Source organism: Thermobia domestica, chromosome 1, assembly GCF_964235325.1.
Source record: "Thermobia domestica chromosome 1, izTheDome1.hap1.1, whole genome shotgun sequence".
NCBI lineage: Eukaryota > Metazoa > Arthropoda > Insecta > Zygentoma > Lepismatidae > Thermobia > Thermobia domestica.
In genome coordinates this window covers 31,324,020-31,344,217 of record NC_137454.1, presented here as the reverse complement: position 1 = coordinate 31,344,217, position 20,198 = coordinate 31,324,020, and the positions used below count along the sequence as shown (strand labels likewise).

Genomic DNA, 20,198 nt, shown 5'->3' with positions numbered 1-20,198 from the left:
TACAAAAGATCTTGGGCCCTATATAGCTACAGAGTCGTTTTTAGCGTTGTATTTAGTTTGACTAATGCGCGATGCTAACTTCCATATTTAGTAACAGTCCCGTGATCAAAGTGAGACGGTATGCAGTGGTATGCCATACTGCCTCTGGTTTTTCAGTGATCAAGACGTACCGTCACTGTAGAGTAGATGCTAAATACCTTTAATAAATTCATTTTTATACACAGTAATTGACGAATAGTTTTGCACATAAAGAAAAAAAATATTTCGTATGTAGAAATAATTTCTAAATTGACAACATCGACATTTTTGTTATCCTCTTTCTACCTTTTGTTCTTGAAATCAGATGTCTTCAAAGTTCATCTAGTTTATATTTTGATATCATATTGAATTGTTTCTTCATTATGTATGTGTGTGTCTTCTTGCCTTAATGCATATAAATGTGTTTTGAGTATTGGCGGATTTAGGATTGTTTTCTGTGGGGGCGGATCTTCTCGGGTTTGGACATCTCTCAGTCAAGTGGGGATCCGGAAGTTTTCCCGCAGGAAATTGATAATATAAAAACTCGTTTTTTTTTTTTTTTTTTTTTTGAGAATATTCGTGTATAATTCTCTATAATACAACATAAGGAGATATTTAAAATTTTTCTCTTTCAAAAAATTGTTGGCGAGGATCAGTATCCTATAAAGACTCCTAATATTCCATGTTCCAATTTTTTTTTAGAGGATGAGGTTGTTAGCCCTACCCAAACCCAATAATAATAATAATAATGGTAACATAAATTTAAATGCTGTTTTGGCGTGTTGGCTAAAGGAGACGGTGATGATGAGAATGAATGCAATGGTGGAGTGAAGAATGCAGAAGGAAATAGAATAACTCCGAGCTAACCCACGCACATGGTGTTTGCCCACCACGATATCCATTTGGAGCAGGTTGGGATCAAACCAGGTACCCCATGCACCATAGAGATGAACGGTCTACCACTGAGTCACCGCAGCTCCTTCTTTTACTACATGCTATTTAGGATAAGCTAGATAGAAACTTAAAGTTTCTACTATGTGAGTGACATTTTCTAAAACATTATTAATAGAAACACTGGAATCCAATTGTAAGTTTTTTTTTTTAATTTTAAGAATTGATATTTGAATTTTCTAACTTAGGGGCAGACTACTGAAATTATTAAAAAGCTAACCATTTTTTTTTGCCCATTTTTCGTAAGTGAATAGAGATCTCGAAATGTAACTTATCACAATAATACATAATGCTATCTTACACCCGAAAATACGATTCGGAAGAATTTTCAGTGTTGCCACCCATAGAAATTACAGTGTGGTCAGAATTACCCAAAAATCTAGGTTAAGGCAGCGACTAGAAAAATGAACTCAACGGTAATTGATGACTTATCATGTTGCCATGGTTCCTTTTTAACCACTTTAAAATAATATTTCTATTTATTTTGTAATCAACAGGAAGAGTAATTTTAATAGCTTTCTGTTAAGTTAAAAAAAAATACAAATATTATTTAATACTCACCTTTAGTTCTTAACGAAACAGAAACCTTAGTGCAAAATATCACTATGGCATTAAATTTCGTTATATAAAGAAATGAAAAATAATGCATCTATACTTGAAAATATAGAAGATAATATGACAAATATTATAAACAATTCTATAGTGGAATTAAGCAATGGTTTATAATAAACTTCAGTGAAATGCAAGGTATTTGGAGTTAGCAAAAATATTTGTCCTTATACGCTGAATTACAAGTTTCTTGAGTAATAATTACGTTGACATAACCAGTACGACAATTTATGACGAAAAATGCCTTTTGTATCTTCATCCGTATTATTTAAATTTCGCAAGGTTCTTCGAAATGTCGGAGAGACACTTGAAGCATATTTGCATGTTCATGAAACGGCAGCATGATCACTGATGAGTACAATGCGCATAAATGAATACCTGTGACATATTAACGCCAGTATCATATAAGTCCTGTCTAAAAGACTACGTATTGGAAGTTTTAAACGTGAACTGCTAATCCTGATTGTGATGTACCCATACGTCACTAAAGTGTAATGACAAAAGTGCTGGGAGTCCCGCAGAGGGCATAAATGTCTAGGACGTATCAAATCGTCTGCATTCCGTATTAAAATCACCAGCAAGGATAATCTTGTTGGATACATTGGGAAACAGCGGGAGAATTTCTCCACTGTAAAATTGTCCTTGGACAGTTATATTATCGGAGCCAGCCGACGCATACATATAATGAGCGTCAATACCTTTACAAGTTATGTTGATATCTCTGCCAGATGGTAAATAAACATTCATCACCAGAGCCGTGCCGTGGAAAATCAGCGCCCAGGGCGAGAGTATACGACGGCGCCCCCATACATATATTCCAAGCAATTTTTCCTATCTTTTTTCCTTTTTTCTCCCGAATTTTTCACCCCCATCGCCCCGTCGCCTCCCCCCCTTCGACACGGCCCTGTTCATCACCTCAATACTTTCTTTTTTACATACAATGGCTGTACCTCTTTTCGTTTCACCAACGTTCACATAAATGCGATATTGCGGTAAGAACTCGAAATCAATAAATGTCACTTCCTGAAGGAAGATGAATGCACCGCCTATTTCATTTAACATTTCTATACATGGCGATTCCATTACTGGCAATGACTAATATTCAGGAATGCATACGATCTAGAATTAGTTAGAACTGCCGGCATTGACATGAAGTTTGTATGCATTAAGATGAGAAAGAAAGAGGGAGAATGCTTTCCACGTAAATAAGATATCCAGTTTAGAGTACGAAATGTGCAATATAGCTTATCGAAAAATGCAAGGAAATAACATGTCCATGCATCTGCAATAACAGTGGTCTCCACATAAACCTTAGCATTTTTTTTCTGTATGTATCTACGCATTGAAAAGGAGTTGGTATGATGATCACATATTTACGTCACTGAGAACTCTGGAAGCTTCATTGAACATTTGCTTTCCGTTTTTCAACACTTAGGCACTATGCAATGGCGGGTATGATATTGGAGGAATGTGTGAGGGGAGGGATGTTAACCTTCGCCTCAGACTGTATGCTATCGAGATAGTAGGGCACCGTTGTTTATCTGGAACCTTTCTAGAGTTGTCAATAGATGCACTATTACCAGGGGCGGACTGGCCCACCCTACCACCCTGCAAATGCAGGGTGGGCCCCATCCACCATTTTTAAAAAGATGTGCTCAATTCAACCTACCAGCATAAAAAATATGGCAGGGTAACTCCCGCAAACTTGTGTTTTGCATAAAAGAGACGTAAACTTTCATGAACAGACCTTATTCTTCACGTTTATCGACTTGAAAAGGTTCCGTCTCTGAGACAATCAACTTACGTCAAGTTGGCGACTACACTTGTAGCCACCACCCTAATATAATCAAATTTTTTGTGCTCAATTTGTGCTAATTTATGCTGCAGTTATCAGAATTTGTGCTACAATAGTTACGGAACTAAGTAAAAAAGAAAGTTGGTCGCCAATTTGATGTCAAGTTAGCGACCACATTGTCAAAAACAACTCCTACCATTGAGACATTAACAAATTATTTTGTGCTCAATTTGTGCTGATTCACGATGCAGTTATTAGAACTTTTGCTGCAATAATGTGGTTATGCTTAAGGTTTATCCTAATGGGGGTACATTGCGAGAGGTTTTCTTTCTTAAACATAACCGACTCCGTCCTATACTCCTGATAGAAGTGTTACGTAACATTAAATAAACTAGGAAATTTTAGGCGTGAATAAAAGATACAAGCCTCAAATGTGTGATTGATTTTAATTTTTAGTGAAGTCATGAGATGTTTGTGAATTGGTTTATGTGTAGAGACATTTTGGCAGTTGACAGATTTCTTAAGCACATACCTGATTTTCTTGTTGAAGATTATTGTCCCACGACAGTCACTCCAGGTCCAATCTCAGCCCAAGTCCTTATTGACACAACAGTGACTTTCCGAATTTTATCTGATGTAGAATTTAATGTTCGAAGTCTAAAGACAAAATTGTTTCAAATAACTTAGTTACATTGAGACTATCGACGATGTAATCTCTGGTCGCTCTTTTTTTATCCCGGAAATATCGTGAGGTTATATACTATTTCTTTTGCTGAGGTTGTTACCCAAAGTGACGTAGATCCATGCAATGACCCAGAAACTCGGGTTCATGTACAAGTCGGAATTTGGTTCAGACGAAGAAATCTGTCAACGCAAGATTTACATAATGAGGAAGTTCATTATGTAAGTCAAACTGTCTTCAGCACATAAAACGAATTCGCAGACAAATTACATAATTCTTAACATTTTATTATAGTTTTAATCTGTATTTAGATAAAGGAATCTTTTCCTGTTTTTTCATCTTTAAGAGTTGAATTTAGAACCAAAGTACAACACAAATAAAAAGTTTATAACTGGCCGGTTACAATAATTACAGAATGAAGAAAAAAACAGGTTGGTCACCAAGATGACATCCAGCTAGGAAGGGAAATACTAAACTTTCAGCGACCACCCTTTCTACACTTGAAAGAAGAAATTAATGCTTGCGATGGAATTGTTTCTCGATGCTTGTATTTGTGTAGCACAAAGCAGAATTTGTGCTCGCATAGTTAACCAGATATACGGCATTAATAAAAAGTAAAGGGAAATATTAGAATTTCAGCGACCACCCCTTTTAGACTAGAAAGAGAAAATTAATGCTTGCGATGTAATTGTCTCTCTATGCTTGTATTTGTGCAGCACAAGCCAGAATTTTTGCTCGCACAGTTAACCAGAGATACGGCATTAATAAAAAGTAGAGGGACATATTAAAATTTCAGCGACCACCCTTTCTACAATTGAAAGAAGAAATTAATGTTTGCGATGGAATTGGCTCTCGATGCTTGTATTTGTGCAGCACAAAGCAGAATTTTTGCTCGCACAGTTAACAGATAAACGGCATTAATAAAAGTAGAGGGACATATTAAAATTTCAGTGACCACCCCTTCCACACTTGAAAGAGAAAATTAATGCTTGCGATGGAATTGTCTCTCGATGCTTGTATTTGTGCATCACAAAAAAAGAATTTGTGCTCGCACAGTTAATCAGATATACGGCATTAATAAAAAGTGAATGGAAACAATAAAATTTCAGCGATGACCCTTTCTACACTTGAAAGAGTAAATTAATGCTTGCAATGAAATCGTCTGTCGATGCTTGTATTTGTGCAGCACAAAGCAGAATTTGTGCTCGCACAGTTAAGCAGATATACGGCATTAATAAAAAGTAGAGAGAGATATTAAAGTTTCAGCGAGCACCCCTTCTACACATGAAAGAGAAAATTAATGCTTTCAATGGAATTGTCGGTTAACTTTCCTTGCAAAAATTCTGCTTTGTGCTTCACAAATACAAGCATCGAGAGACAATTCCACCGAAAGCATTAATTTCCTCTTTCATGGTAGAAAGAGTGGTCGTTGAAATTTTAATATTTCCCTCTACTTTTTATAAACGCCGTATATCTGGTTAACTGTGCGAGCACAAATTCTTCTTTTACTGCACAAATAGAAGCATCGAGAGACAATTCCATCGCAAGCATTAATTTTCTCTCTCAAGTGTAGAAAGGGTGGTTGCTAAAATTTTAATAATTCCCTCTATTTTTTATTAATGCCGTATATCTGGTTAAGTGTGCGATCACAAATTCTGCTTTGTGCTGCACAAATACAAGCATCGAGAGAGAATTCCACGGCAAGCATTAATTTTCTCTTTCAGTGTAGAAGGGGTGGTCGCTGAAATTTTAATATGTCCCTCCACTTTTTATTAATGCCGTATATCTGGTTAACTTTTCGAGATCAGATTCTGCTTTGTGCTGCACAAATACAAGCATCGAGAGGCAATTCCATCTTAAGAATAAATTTTCTCTTTCAAGTGTAGAAATGGTGTTCGCTGAAATTTTAATATTTCCTTCCAATTTTTATTAATGCCATATATCTGGTTAACTGTGCGAACACAAATTCTGCTTTGTGCTGCACAAATACAAGCATCGTGAGACAATTCCACCGAAAGCATTAATTTTCACTTTCAAGGGTAGAAGGGGTGGTCGCTGAAATTTTAATATTTCCCTCTACTTTTTATTAATGCCCTATATCTGGTTAACTTTGCGAGCACAAATTCTGCTTTGTGCTGCACAAACACAAGCATCGAGAGTGAATTCCTTCGCAAACATTAATTTCTTCTTTCAAGTGGAGAAAAAGTGGTCGCTGAAATTTTAATATGTCCCTCCACTTTTTAATAATGCCGTATATCTGGTTAAGTGTGCGAGCAAAAATTCTGGTTTGTGCTGCACAAATACAAGCATCGAGAGACAATTCCATCGCAAGCATTAATTTCCTTTTTCAAGTGTAGAAAAGGTAGTTGCTGAAATGTTATAATGTCCCTCTACTTTTTAATGCCGTATATCTGGTTAACTGTGTTTCCACAAATTCTGCTCTGGGCAGCACAAATTAAAGAACGAAAGACAATTCCACCGCAAGCATAAATTTTCTCTTTCAAGTGTAGAAGGGGTGGTCGTTGAAATTTTAATGTGTCCTACTTTTTATTAATGCCGTATATCTGGTTAACTGTGCGAGCACAGATTCTGCTTTGTGCTGTACAAATACAAGCATCGAGAGAGAATTCAATTGCAAACATTAATTTCTTCTTTGAAGTGTAGAAAGGGTGGTCGCTGAAATTTTAATATTCCCCTCTACTTTTTATTAATGCCGTATATCTGGTTAAATGTGCGAGCACAAGTTCTTCTTTGTGCTGCGCAAATATAAGCATCGAGAGACAATTCCATCGCAAGCATTAATTTCTTCTTTCAAGTGTAGAAAGGGTGGTCGCTGAAAGTTTAGTATTTCCCTTCGTAGCTGGACGTTATCTTGGTGACCAACCTGTTTTTAATTCATTCTGTAATTATTGCAGAAAAAGTTCTAATAACTGCATCATAAATCAGCACAAATTGAGCACAAAATAATTTGTTAATGTCTCTATGGTAGGAGTTGTTTTTGACAATGTGGTCGCTAACTTGACATCAAATTGGCGACCAACTTTCTTTTTCACTTAGTTCCGTAACTATTGTAGCACAAATTCTGATAACTGCAGCATAAATTAGCACAAATTGAGCACACAAAAATGTGATTATATTAGGGTGGTGGCTACAAGTGTGGTTGCCAACTTGACGTAAGTGACAATCAGGCCCTAAAACCTTGCAACAGCGAGGTTTGTGATACAGCAATGTTAAACACGAGCACGTTAATTACTACTTTTTAAAATATAAGAAACACAGTAGATTTCAGGCTGTTATTGGATTTGGATACCATTGCCTACTCCGAACCTTTTACAAGCCGGCGAGTGGCGATCTTTTAAAGAAACAATAGTTTCGTAGATATTGTGGAAAGTGGAGGTGGAGCCGGAACGCTTTTGAACTGCATTATCCTCAGAGCAAGCTTCGAAGAAAGAAATCGGATCAGACTTTTTTTTTCAGTGCGGTAAAGCGAAAAGAAATTAGTCGCCACTATCAACGATTGTTTTATGCAAACCTCAAACAATTGCTATGAAGTTGCTGCCCTCGGCTCGTGTTTTGTTTGTATATTACATCGAAGAGCAAATCCGATAGTAGCAATTCAATTATTGGAACACCAGTTATGTGTCGTTTGTCGTGGAAGACAGATGTGGTTGTGTCAGTATGGATGGTAGGAGTGATTGTAAGATTACTGTAAAGAAAAAATATAAAAGTGGTGCTAAAAAGCGAGAACACAAACGAAGATGTGATTTACAAAAAGCTGCATCTGACCCAAAACAACGTAGGCTATTTGAATCTGTGAAGCCCCAAGAAACAAATGAGCGTGATGTGACTCATTCGAGTACTGCAGGACAGTTGCCAGGTATTTTTTTGTTTTTTTGTCTAAGGTGTTTATAAATTATAATGTATACACCACGTCTTTGGATGATTTCAGTCGATTGTAGCTTATCTTTTATGGCTATTTTTACTTGAAATTACACAACTTTAACAGGCGAACAAGAAATTAACTGAACTGTTTGCTCCCGCGTAGTGCTTTCAAACGGGTCAGATCAGGTTTGATACGATAATGCCAATAAAAAATGATAATGCCAATTACACACTGTATGAGTTACTATTAAAATGTTCCTACTTCAGATTTTTTGTAATTAATGTTTTGCTTTTGTATGAATATATGGGATACTATTTATAGGTTCGAAGATGGAATTTTATATGTAATACATATGAAGAATGCCAAATACATTTTTTACATTTTTATACAGTGGGCCCTCATTTTAGTTTAGCAGGGTGGGCCCTATGGTTGCCAGTGCGCCCCTGACTATTACCTTCTCTCGTTGTTGCTGACAGCTGATGATAGGAGATTTGTAATGGTAGGCAGTTGTGGAAAATATTTGTCATCTTGTAAGTTAAGCACTTTTTCCAGTGATTCCTTCCGAAACCATGGAATTTGGGGTGAGCACTGTAGGTAGCGGCGTAGCAAATGAAGGGTTAACTAGGTGTAGTTCAGCATTTCCTGTGGAAAGTTGTCATCTTAAATTCAGGGAGAGATGCAGTTGGTCACGGAAACTTTATTTTTACGAGGACAGCTACTGGCTACGTGATTTCAAGCAAAACAAATAAACCATGTACGAGGTTGTCTTTGGTACACTTCTATTTACAAAATCCTGGAATTCCTTTCAGAGACTAAGTGAAAAAAAAAAAGTAAAACTAGATCAATCATAATTCACACAAATCTGTACAGAGGAAATTAAATTTTTTCTCCGATCTTTATATGGACATAAGCTGTAAGTACTTGTGCCGACGGTAGCCGAGCGTGTGATGAGGCACTCAGTCTTCATAAACAACTTGTGAAACTTCAAGATTGAAAGTTCGAAACTCAGCCTCAGAAGTTTTATTTTTTAAACATGAAGATATGTAAAAGTGTAATACATATTTGTTACACATTTGAATTTCAAAAGATATAGCCGAATAACGCGGTATAATGTGCCCTTACACGGATTGATGTGATATTTATACCAAAGGTACCTCATAGCCAAAGATAACTCTGGCCAGAAAAAACAAATTCCTTCAAATTTCGAAGTTATTGTTGAAAATTCGGCAGGGGTGGCCCTTCTAGTAGTAAACTACAGCCGACAGTTCTAAATTCTACTGTATCAAGCACGTGTCTTCGTTAAGGTAGCGTTTATCGGAGAGAATATTCTCACTGGCTCACTAACAATGTACAGTAAAACTTGTCAACTTGGCCACCTGCTCATCTTGCCCTGGTTCGTCTTGAACCTGCATTTTCCAATACGACATTCGTTATTACTCTGTAAGTTGGCCACCTATCTATCTTGGAAGCTAGCAGCATTGAAGCAATGTTTACCCTATGATGATAAATCTACCTGCGTATCTTGGCCGCGCAAAATACCACTTTGTTATTTTTCTTGTCTTTTGTATTCCCACATGAGAGAGATATATTCTGTATTTTAGATTTTTAACTTCTTCTCGAACGTTACATACTGAATATCACGGATCAGAAATATTCCTCGCTCTCACTCTTTATATATATATATATATAGGAAACTCAGAGGATGCAAATCAAAGTGGTTAACGCTCCTATTACGGCACGTGTGAACTCAAACGAGCGTTAAAAAAGACTATTCTGCTTCGACTGACTAAGCATTAGGTAGACTGTTGCATTAAACTGTTGATACATAACGAAAACTATTTTCCTAAGATGGTCCCTCACTCATCATATTGAGACACCGAGAATTTTTTCTCGTACAATAGCTAATAGGAACCGAAGTAGGTAATGTTTCTATGTGCCAAAACCAAATATGAAACTACTAGGTAGGCTATATAAGGTTTCTTATTCGTGTTGTCGATAGTACTGGGTGTGTCGTCCAATCCTTTAAAAAAAACAATGACCGCTGTCATACACTGAGCAAAATTTTTTGAAATACACATTATTTGAAAAGCAAATGTAATTTGTAAATATACCGTAAGACGAGGTTACTTTGTACAAAATATGAAAAGAGTTGCACAGTCTTCTGCCAGTAAAACCATGAACTGTAAACAGTTTCAAATGCCACCGTAAGATAGAACACCTAACTGTATTTTGCCTATGATGGTGGCGGTTAACATCAGTTCTAATTACCCGGAGGTTTTGTTGTTGTAGAGGTATGGAAAGTAGACACTGTAAAGGCCGACAAAATTTGGAAGATATCACCTACAAGAATTTCCACCCAAGTCAAGTATTTCGTAGAATATTACTGTGTGTAATGGGATCCAGAAGCAATAGTTGAAATTGAAGTGTGAAACGTTTTAAAGTCAAGTAAATAAATAAAACAAAACTGGGAGAAGGCGGTTTTAGCCTCTAGTCGGGGTTACTTTGCACCTGCCCAATAAAATTACTAATGCTGGGACCTCCTGCCTTCTAATTTTAGGTAAATTTCTTACTTAGATAATGCCGGAAGGGATTCCTTTTTGGAAAATAAATTACGAACGCAAAAATAGTTTGAGAGGGGCTTCACTCAGCTTTTTTAAATTTTACTTTTAGAAATCACTAGACTTGAAGATTAAAGGCATAGGAATGACTAACATTAGATTTTTTTTTTTTAAATCATGCAATTTGGGCAACTTCAGCCTGAAAGCCCCATACCGTTGGGATTATTTACCTGAACATAAAGAGCAAATCAATTTACGGGACTACCTTTTTGAGTTGGCATACGCTAAACTATAGAACGTGGTTCCTGTGCCGGTACCAGAAATACATAATTTTCTTTTCAAATATCTATAATTCATACTGCATGCAGTTTTGTGTAGGAAGTGAAATGTATAAATACTGAAGGGAAAACATTGCACAGAAACATTATGTTCATATTTAATATATTGAATATACATGGCAAATTACTTAAACCCTGTTCGGGCTAAGCTCTAAACTGCGATAAACAAAGGTATGTGAAACTAAATCTCGCTGATTTGCTGTTAGCCTACCAACGTTTGTACTCCTCCGCAGTATAGTTTGTATATTATGATTACCTTTACTATGAAGCTCCATATAAAACTGCTGCATAATTATCAATGACAAAAATATAATACGGATTATCTAATAATACTGCAATCCAGTGTTACTGAAAACAATAGAAATAAACACTAAGCATACGCAGTAATTATGGCGCCAATTCAACTGTAGGGGGCGTGTTCTGCTTTTAAGTCTGAAAGATAGCTGACATGAATCCCGGTTCTGTGAGTACTGTGGTAAGATACAGGAAAATCTTTACTCACAGCAACAATTGCTTACCAGCGAAATTCTAATCATCTTTTTAATCTTTCGAGTTTCTTTCTTCCTTTTCTGCTGCTGCCCTAAGTATCTGGACAACACGAGACAGTACTGACAAAATGCACGTACAGTCGCTCACATTAATATTCGGTTTTTATTAGGAATTGCCAAAAACAAATTGGATTTGAATAAATGGTCAAATAAACGTAATTTGTAAGGCAAAAGATACGTGGATATATATTGAACTCTGAAAAAAAAAAAAAATGTGACATAAAATGCTAATCAACGCTTGGTAACAGGATGTGAAACAGATAATCGGACAAAAATACCTCCTATTAATATTCGGTTTCGATAACACCAACGCTGTTTACTCGTTTCTGTACTACGTAGAGGGCATGGTATGGTGACAACACATGTACTTCAGATGACAGCAGAAGAGAGGTCATAACAGAGAAGCATAAGCAGCACTGAACGTTGTGAATCAAACAGGTTACATGGACTGGCGAATATGGGTAGAAAAGGTAAAAATACAAGTGTCGAGCAGTGGCAATTGGTGATCCGTCGTCATGCACAAGGGCGTAAATATGCTAAAATAGCTGAAATATTACGCATTCCCAAGAGTACCGAGAAACACTGTCAGGATATATAAATATGAAAGTAGAATTGAATCCATACCACAAATTGGACAGCCCAGGAAATTGTCAGATAGTGACGAACGTGCTGTTCTTCGCAAAATTAAGAACAATCCCAGGCTAAGTGCAGTGAGTATTGCGGCATCCCTAAACTCCGAGTTACACAAGAGCGTTATCGCAAAAACAGTCCGAAGAGTATTGAGATATTCCGTGTTTCATGGTAGGGTACCAAGTAAGAAACCGTACGTAAGTAAAGTCAATAGGAGACAAGATTTAATTTCGCACGAGAACATGTGGTTTAGTCGGAAGACTGGTGGGAAAACGTCTAAACCAAACACCTCAAATTTACTTTCGTCCACGAATAAGACTTACTCACATGTTCTCGTGCGAAATTAAACCTTGTCTTCTATTGACTTCACTTACGTACGGTTTCTTACTTGGTACCCTGCCATGAAACACGGAATATCTAAACACTCTTCGGACTGTTTCTGCGATAACGTTCTTGCGTAACTCGGAGTTTAGGGATGCCACAAAACTCACTGCACTTAGCCTGAGATTGTTCTTAATTTTGCGAAGAACAGCACGTTCGTCACTATCTGACAATTTCCTGGGCTGTCCAATCTGTGGTATGGATTCTATTCTACTTTCATATTTATACATTCTGACAATGTCTCTAACGGTACTCTTGGGAATGCGTAATATTTCAGCTATTTTAGCATATTTACGCCCTTGTGCATGATGACAGATCACCAATTGCCACTGCTCGACACTTTTATTTTTATCTTTTCTACCCATACTCGCCAGTCCATGTAACCTGTTTGATTCACAACGTTTAGTGCTGCTTATGCACCTCTGCGATGACCTCTCTTCTGCTGTCATCTGAAGTACATGTGTTGTCACCATACCATGCCCTCTACATAGTACAGAAACGAAAATGAAATGAAATGAAATTCTTGAATTTTACGTCCCACGGTTATGCCGGTTAGGCTAAAGGAGACGGTGATGAGTAATGAATGAAAATGGTAGAATGAAGAAAGTGGGAGGAAACGGGAGAACCCCGAGAAAACCCACGCACACGGTGTTAGTACAGAAGCGAGTAAACAGCGTTGGTGTTATCGAAACCGAATATTAATAGGAGGTATGTTTGTCCCATTATCTGTTTCACATCCTGTTACCAAGCATTGATTAGCATTTTGTGTCACTTTTTTTTTCTTTCTTCCAGAGTTCAATATATATTCACGTATCTTTTGCCTTATAAATTACGTTATTATCCAAATCCAATCTGTTTTTGGCAATTCCTAATAAAAACCGAATATTAATGTGAGCGACTGTATATAATTTCTCCTCCCCGTGGGGAGTGAGTGATACATCACTAACCAATCTTATTTGTGACAAGCGGAAAGACACAACTATTTTGTTTATTGGAGTTTAGAGCATACGCTGAACAAGCAATAGTCTTCTGGAAACCTATTTCAGTAATAAGACAACGAGTTTCAGTTTCAGGTTACTTTCCTGACTATTTCCGTAACTTCTGGAGTTCCTCAAGGCAGTGTTCTGGGTCCACTTCTTTTATACATGGACGATCTGCCTTCTTTGTTCACAAACAGCTCTACCAATATTCTATTTGCTGATGATTGTAAACTCTACAGACAAGTTCAATCCGAATACGATGCTCTTGCTCTTCAGCATGATGCGTAAATTCTTCTCAACTGGTGTAACTCTTGCAAACAGCTTAAACATTGAAAAATGTGCTTCTCTTACGATTTCTCTAAAAGAGGAACCCATACACCACAATTACAGAATTGGTCATAAGAACATAAATCCTGTCTCCTCTTTCAGAGATCTTGGTGTTATCATTGACAGTAAGCTTACTTTTGCGGATCATATAAACGCAATATCTTGTACTGCTATGAGAAAACTGGAACTCCTTTATCGATTCACTGACAAAAAAATCCTAATTCCTTGTTCTATAAATCATATGTTGCTCCCACTTGCGTAGGGGAGAGGGGGAGAACATTGGTACACGGGGCACATATGTACGAGGTAGATATTTTTCCACTGTGAAGAGGTAAATGGACAACAGTTTGGTTTTGGCAACATTGGTGACAAACGAACATTGTGAGGCACAGTTGATGGATAGACGTAGAGTTTTCTGTGGAAAAAAAAAAAAAAACTTGATTTCTTAGAGCAAACATTTTCACTTATGTCTTTGTAAGCTTATATTTGTAATACGCACTGGATTTTTGAAAACTTACGTATGTTGCATAGAAGTGTAATACTTTACAAATAATTTCATTTATGTGCAATTACCCTGCGTGGAGTAATTTTTCAGTTTAGGAATTAATGATCCTGAAGTTCGGTTGGGGCACATTAGTACACATGCATGTGGGGTGGAATGTGCTCCCATTGCTCTATATCAATCTACTCCTTCCATTTGTAATTATAAGGGTAGACTACTCTTTGTGCGTTTCCCATGTATCAGTTTTCATTGTGATTAACATCAAGTAGAAAAAGTTACTAATAATATAGGCTACCTCTTGTGTGATCGCTTGATTTCCGTAATCAAAGCATAAAAATAAATTAACCAAAATATGGAAAACTTTCCTATTATATTTCCGACTTTCCGAAACTATAGATATAGCCGATAGGTACACAAACTTTCGAATGGAAAACTGTTTAACCATTTAGGAGTCATGATAGCAAAAATGTTAAGATTCCTCCCCCCAGGTCATAATAACATGCGAGTGATTTTAATAGGCACATCTCTAACAAAATCAACCTCAAATATATATAACTTGTACATGGACACTAAAAGCCAGCGTATAGTAAGCGTAATATTTATTCGACTTTCAGCAACCAATTTGAAACTTATTCGGCAAAGGTCTTGAAACTTTATTATAAAGGTAATCAAGAAAGTTCTGTGGCTTTTTGTGGAAGTCTGTGTTCAATTGGCCCTCACACCGTGAGTTGAATGCGAATAGAGATAAGGCGAAGGTCAGTTGTTTAGTGTGGATATACCCAACATACTGCCTGATTGTGGCAGTTCAGTTACACAGTGAACTTGCGTAAGGACAGCGTAAACATGGGACCTCCAGAGAGAGCCCTAAGGGCGAGTATGGTGTACAGGTTCAAACTGAGGTCAAACGCCGCTGTAGCAAGGGAGAAGATATGCCAGGCCTCCGGTGAGAGTGTCGTGACCACGTGAACAGTGCAAAGGCGGTTTAACACTGGAAAACGCACCACGTGCCGGAAGATCAACACATGTGCAAAATGAAGATCTTCAGGCAGCGATTAAGGCGAACAGTAGCCAGACATGTGAGGACAGACTACAATTCAGTGAGTGAAGAAACCATTCGGCACCCATCATCAACTTGAGAAGAACTGCAAGTTGGGTCGATGGGTTCCACATGACTGGATCCGAGAAAGCGAGCAGATACCCGTTTTTTTTTTTTTTTTTTGTCTTGCCTGAGGAAGGAGCCATTTCTGGACAGTGTGTTGACATGTGACGAGAAGTGTGTCGTGCACGAAGCTCCACTGCGCCATAATCATTGGTTAGCATCCCATGAACCGGTTCAAAAACAGCCGAAACCAGCAATGCATCAAAAGAAGGTCCTCCTGTGTGTTTGGTGGAATGCTCGTGGCATCGTGAATCGGGAACTGCTACCAGCTTGTCAGAGCATCAATGCAGCTGCGTACTGTCACCAGTTGGTTTGTATTCAAGAATATCTCAAAACTACGGAGCGAACACATCTGAATCGCAGAGGGGTCCTCCTGTTACAGGACAACGCTAAGCCCCACGTGGCTAGGATGACCCGGGACACCATTCTATGCCTTGAATAGGAAAAACTACTGCATCCGCCATACTCCCTGGACATTGCACCATCCGATTATCACCTGTTCTACCGCGATGAAATCCATGGCCTTCCAGAACGTTGACAGAAGGTCGTCGACGCTGATGGGACTATTTTTTATCTTCCAGGTACGTCTTAGGTGACATATCGACGTTCGAATGTTGTGGGTGAAAAAGCGGCAGAACTTTCTTGGTTACCTTTATAATAGCAAAGCTCCGCCTTTTTTGGAGACAAGGAGACGCTCGAACCAAAAGTATAACATCTTTTTTAGTTAGTAACTGAGGTAAGAAAGATGTCAAAATTTTGTAAACTGTAGGTAGCCCTTGGTTATTTATTCTATTTTTCCTTATAGATACAGAACCTCATTTATAGTACGTTTTTATCTTTGTAAATAGCTGGCGGAACTTTTAAATTTTGATGAGAACACAAGCAAGTAGTGGACATTTTATTTTTATTTATTATTTTTTGTAACAGGTTGAACTAGATCTGTTGAATTACTAAAGATTCTTACAAATCTTCACATTTTTTTTTATGAAACATGTTTTTATTTTGCATTTTTGCTGTTGTAGATCCTTAAATCTATCGTTAAAATACCTGAGTTTGTGAAAGTTTAATAGAATATTGTATCTCAATATATTCCATGGAAAAATAAAAAAAAAAAATACGTTATCTCTATTATCAAAAAGTGTGTGTGATATTTCACTTTGCTCATACCAATCTGCCCCTACATGGGGAACATTGGTACAGATTGCATATCTTTCGTAAAATGTAATTTATTCCAGATAGGACATTAGTAGAAACAATATTGTACATTGTAAATGTAGCTAAAGAAACACAGTTTAAGTAGGAAAAAGATCATGTTTATTAAGTTGATGATATGTTCTAGAATCTCGAGTAAGTAAAAATCGTACCAATGTCCTCCCCTCTCCTATTGTTCTCCTATCTGGTCTATGGTCTGCTCTACTCATTTAAATATAAATAAATAAATTCCGTAATTAATTTCTTTTTAGCCATTGTATCCTACCGAGTACCTCACCTCCGAACACTTCCAATAAAAATTACGTTTTAAAGTCCCTCAATATCAAACCTCCCCTAGCGAGAAACAAAATTTCTGACCTAATTATTTTTGCAAAAAAATTGTAAATGGCCATATATTGTGTGAACAGTTATTAGGTCAGATCAATTTTCGCGTACCCGCTAGAACAGCACGGTCTAGTGTTCTCTTTTACATTCGAGGGGCGAGAGTTGATAATGTCCAAAGGTCCCTTCTAAAACGAATTGTCAGTTTTTATAATCAGTTACCAGAGACTGTAGAAGTTTTTTTCAAATGAGTATACTTTCAGATCATCTATAAATAAGCTATTTTTGTAATGTTGCTGTTGTGCTGTACCATCTTGAGCTCAAATTGTTATTAAAATGTTAAAATGTTTCAGTGTAAAATGGCCAAGTACTGTATCTGAAACATATTATAAATAAATATGATGAGCATACTTCTTTGTATGTTGTGCAAAATATCCCCCCAATGGGGTAACTTTGCACTAAAGTTTATATTTCAATAACTATGGTCATACTGAATGTTTACTAATGCACTTGCACAAATGTTTTCCTTATATAGTGAAACCTCCCTTAACGGACACCTCTATAATACGGACAGATTTGTTTGTCCCGGCAAAAATATATGCTCTCTTACGGAACAAAACCCTCCCTTTTACGGACACTCTCAGATACGGACGCGGACAGTCCTTTTCTCCCCAAACGTTTGAATAACCTCTTCATAACGGACAGGAATTGTTCTCGGTTCTGCGATATATTACAGTATACAGAAAAGTCTTTTCCCCATAAGTGTATCTTTCGAGTCCAAACCTGGTGAACCTTCAAACAGAACAGCTGAACTTGTAATTTTTCCGCAATAAACTGCTTTCTGGCAGAAATCCTAGAAAATTTTCAATAAGCAATAACACTCATGCAAGGTTAGTCGTAAGGCCAGGAATTCTATGCGAAAGATCTTCCCTTCCCTAACAATTTTAATCCCTTTCCTCTGGTCTTTGCATCTTTACCGACAATTTCATAGATAACAAAACAAACATTGTTTGTTTTACAACAACATTTTCAACGAGCAATGCTACCTCTCTTACTTTTTTTGGAAAAGAAACATTTTTCTTTTACTCATGATACTGGAACAAGTCTGGGTTGGTTTTTTCCCGGCTTCCTTTTTTTTTATTTTCTGTAAAAGGGTATTCTTTGTGATTGGGCCTGGGTCAATAAATATGCACCCCCAATAGCTTGCCTTTTCATCCATTTTGTCAACGAAGATGCCGCACACACACACACACACACACACATGTTTCTTCTGCAATCGTACTGAGGATTTTTAGAGGACACTTGCTAGTGAGTTTTATTACCGTTGTAGAGGAAAAAGCATGCCTTTTTCGTTAAACATTGCCCAGCAATAATAGGCTATGATTTATAGAAATGAATTTCTCCTTCATCTCTCCCAGTAATTCAAATTGTACTAAATAAGACTATTTTCATATTGAATTTTACGTATTTACGCCCATACATAATGTATTTACTGTATATTTGCATAGAATTACCCTTATGAGAAATTAAATTTCTGTAACCTCTCTATGACGGACACCTCTCAGTAACGGACAAAACTTCATGTCCCATTGGTGTCCGCTATTGAGAGGTTTCACTGTATATCTAGCTATTATATGTTTAAAATACGTTACACGCGTGCTCTAAATCATTACGTTTGTAAGTTACATGCGATTTTCTTTCAAATTCCTTAAATCAGGTTCAAAGTAACCCCGTCTTATGGTAACGGGTCCTCTAATGTTGCAAGTCGATCTCCGACGTTAAAAATACCGCAAAAATGACAAAACAAGCTAAAATCACCTGACCTGAAGTAGAAAGTATTCTTAGCACGCTCTACAGTTCCCTGAATTATCATCAACATGGATTATATCATATTCCTAAAAACAATGTGTTCAAAAACTAACTGCCTGCCGGGATTCGTTGCCTCTTGGGAGTCAGTTTTTGCAAGAGGGATCGCGAGCTTTATGTCGCTGCTGTCTCAGACTGTTTGATGGAACAGATATGTTTTTATTGTTACAAAACTCAACAGTTGTTTACATTATATGAAAAGTGCATTTATTCCCAAGTTATCTTGTATTTTTTTTCAACAAATACGCATAGTTTCTGATGTTAGTATTTTCTTTAACATTATGCCTTTATAATTTGATTTGGGTTAACATATCTGATTACTATCTCTACCAAGATCTGATTCCCTGACAACTGAACCATGTATACGAATGTAATTTGAGATTAGAAAGTCTCATATCATACGGAATACGCATTGACGTCTGCAAATAAACATCTGAGTACTCATGCTCGGATCAAAACAAACGAATTGACAGTTCAAAACTATTTGGAAATCAAACGTCATGATGGTAGTTAATAAGCAAAGTGTTACACACAATGAAGAGTTTCTGCAAAAACAGCCAATAACATTACATTGTTGCCGCATTGTAACATGTTCAGAAGTGTTTACCAAACGAGATGGAAAGAGTTCAGCGGACGCCTAAGCGAAATTCTCACACGTGTTGCAACACGGTAACACATCCTCATTTAATCTTTAGGAGTCTCAGTATGTTCACCTAAGTAATCCCCATTGAGCCCAAGCAAGTTCTTTGGCGAAATGCGATATTCATAAGAGTTGCTGGCGAAATGCGATATTCATAAGAGTTACTATCAAATCCCTGTAGTTCACTCCATAATTGGTCTAGAGACATGAAACAAGAACCAAAATGCGTAGAATAGGTTAAGATTTATACACAGTATGATTTATCCCAATTGAAGCAAGCATAGCTTAAGGGAGCTCGAAAATTGATATTTTCTTTTACGAAAAACATTGGATTCCTCCATTTCTTTCCCTCCACCTCCCGTAAAAGGTGGAGGATGGTTCTGATAGCTAACAGACAAACCATCTTGATGGAAACAAAGGTGTTCCTCTGAAAAACCTTTCAACTATTAATTAAAAAAAAAAAAAAAATGAAACCTGTATTTTCAAATTTCTTTCTTCAATAAAGAAAGACGTCATTTCACCCCATTCCTCTTATTGACACAAATAAGTTTCCTTCAACTGAAAATCATAAAAACAATATTAGTAAACGAGACTAATAAGCTTCCAAAGATAAATTTAAACAATACTACATTTAAACCAAGGTAACTATCTATATACAGGGTGTTAATGAACTATACCGACAAACTGTAAGAGGTGATTCCTCACATGAGTCAAAAAGTTCCTAAGGACCTATGGGGAAAAATGCATAGTTTCAGAGCTAGGGTTGTCCAAAATCGCGAAAAAGCCAAATCACAAGAG

The 20,198-nt window shown here is 37.0% G+C and overlaps 1 protein-coding gene across 1 annotated transcript in view; it reads right to left on the bottom strand.

Annotated features, from left to right (window-relative positions):
• The window catches only part of Rrp42 (exosome complex component Rrp42), a 102,215-nt gene extending 98,170 nt beyond the window's left edge, over positions 1-4,045 (bottom strand). Inside the window, exon 1 of the mRNA XM_081756398.1 lies at positions 3,906-4,045. The gene's annotated coding sequence lies outside the window, so the exon portion shown is untranslated. The remainder of the gene's footprint in view (positions 1-3,905) is intronic.
• Between the last annotated feature and the right edge of the window lie 16,153 nt (positions 4,046-20,198).